Source organism: Trachinotus anak, unplaced genomic scaffold (assembly GCF_046630095.1).
Source record: "Trachinotus anak isolate AG129_WGS33_773 ecotype Australia unplaced genomic scaffold, CSIRO_AGI_Tana_v1 ptg000134l, whole genome shotgun sequence".
Lineage (NCBI taxonomy): Eukaryota > Metazoa > Chordata > Actinopteri > Carangiformes > Carangidae > Trachinotus > Trachinotus anak.
Genome location: NW_027273984.1, coordinates 1 through 2,500, shown reverse-complemented (window position 1 = coordinate 2,500; position 2,500 = coordinate 1).

Below are 2,500 nucleotides of genomic sequence, written 5' to 3'. Positions count from 1 at the left end.
GAGCTCTGACACAGGGGAGAGAGGCATGTGTGTGTGTGGCTGTGGAGGTCCTGTGGAGGTGCTGTGTGGGCCTTTAATATCACAGGGGGAGAAGCTGGGCCATGAGCCTGGCCCCTGGAGCTCTGATACAGGGGAGAGAAGCATGTGTGTGTGGCTGTGGAGGTGCTGTGTGGCCCTTTAATGTCACAGGCCCAGTGGCTGGGTGATCTGCCTGGGTGCTGGAGCTCTGACACAGGGGCAGAGAGGCATGTGTGTGTGTGTGTGTGTGTGGCTGTGGAGGTCCTGTGGAGGTGCTGTGTGGGCCTTTAATATCACAGGGGGAGAAGCTGGGCCATGAGCCTGGCCCCTGGAGCTCTGATACAGGGGGAGCATGGATGTGGCTTTGGAGAAGGCAAATATCTAGAGTCTCCGCTCCACTCCCCTCTTTACCTTCCTCGGTGTAAAACTTTGACCGCCAGTTTTTCAAAGTCTTACACCGAGGAAGGTAAAGAGGGGGACCGGTCGGCGAAACTAGAAGTTTCCCCTCTCTTACCTTCCTCGGTGTAAAACTTTGACCGCAAATTTTTCAAAGTGTTACACCGAGGAAGGTAAAGAGGGGGACCGGTCGGCGAAACTAGAAGTTTCCCCTCTCTTACCTTCCTCGGTGTAAAACTTTGACCGCAAATTTTTCAAAGTGTTACACCGAGGAAGGTAAAGAGGGGGACCGGTCGGCGAAACTAGAAGTTTCCCCTCTCTTACCTTCCTCGGTGTAAAACTTTGACCGCAAATTTTTCAAAGTGTTACACCGAGGAAGGTAAAGAGGGGGACCGGTCGGCGAAACTAGAAGTTTCCCCTCTCTTACCTTCCTCGGTGTAAAACTTTGACCGCAAATTTTTCTAAGTGTTACACCGAGGAAGGTAAAGAGGGGGACCGTTCGGCGAAACTAGAAATTTCCCCTCTCTTACCTTCTCCTGCCCTCGGTGCGAGCCGGTCTCTCCCTGTTTTTCAAAACACCTTTCGCACGATTTCAGAAACCCAGTTTTCGGAAACGTGAACCTCCAGGGATCGGCCCCGAGGGCGCCGGGGACGCGTGGGCCGACCCGAGAGGGGTGCGAAACGGACTGCCGCGGGCAGCTCGGCCCCTCTCAAAGCTGCGGTTCTCTTCTTCTTTCACCCACTGACCGAGCGGCACACGTGACCCGCCATCGGAGGGCCCCCGCCGGCCAGCCCAGCGCTGGTGTTCGGGCGGACGGTTCCTCCGGCCTGCGGGTTCGCCTCCATGGCCCAGGGGGGGCTCCGAGGCGCGGAGGGGGTCTCCGGACTCTTCCTCCGCGCTCCTCCCGCGGCCGAAAACATCGGTAGCGAGACCGAGACGCCCCGTCTGTCCCAGCTGTCCTACGACGGAACCCGTCGCGTGGTCGCGGCCAGTTCCCGGGGCGCCCCAGGGCCCCCCCGGGAAGCGAAAAGCGCCACCGGCGGCGGGACCTCCGGCAAACACGGTGTTTCTCAAACCCTAACCCGGGGTCCCCACGGACCCAGACCTGATGGGGCCCGGCCTCCTCCGGCTAGCCCCAAAAACGGTTGCCTCGCCTCCCGCCGCCCTCCCCGGAGGGTGGAGCGGGGGGCCCCCACGCACTCCCATTCGGGGGCGCGGGCCTCCTCCTCCCGGGGCGGGCGTCCCCGCGCCGGGTCCCCCGCGCTCAGAACGGGCTACCTGGTTGATCCTGCCAGTAGCATATGCTTGTCTCAAAGATTAAGCCATGCAAGTCTAAGTACACACGGCCGGTACAGTGAAACTGCGAATGGCTCATTAAATCAGTTATGGTTCCTTTGATCGCTCTCACGTTACTTGGATAACTGTGGCAATTCTAGAGCTAATACATGCAAACGAGCGCTGACCTCCGGGGATGCGTGCATTTATCAGACCCAAAACCCATGCGGGGTGCCCCTCGGGGTGCCCCGGCCACTTTGGCGACTCTAGATAACCTCGAGCCGATCGCTGGCCCCCGTGGCGGCGACGTCTCATTCGAATGTCTGCCCTATCAACTTTCGATGGTACTTTCTGTGCCTACCATGGTGACCACGGGTAACGGGGAATCAGGGTTCGATTCCGGAGAGGGAGCCTGAGAAACGGCTACCACATCCAAGGAAGGCAGCAGGCGCGCAAATTACCCACTCCCGACTCGGGGAGGTAGTGACGAAAAATAACAATACAGGACTCTTTCGAGGCCCTGTAATTGGAATGAGTACACTTTAAATCCTTTAACGAGGATCAATTGGAGGGCAAGTCTGGTGCCAGCAGCCGCGGTAATTCCAGCTCCAATAGCGTATCTTAAAGTTGCTGCAGTTAAAAAGCTCGTAGTTGGATCTCGGGATCGAGCTGACGGTCCGCCGCGAGGCGAGCTACCGTCTGTCCCAGCCCCTGCCTCTCGGCGCCCCCTCGATGCTCTTAGCTGAGTGTCCCGCGGGGTCCGAAGCGTTTACTTTGAAAAAATTAGAGTGTTCAAAGCAGGCCCGGTCG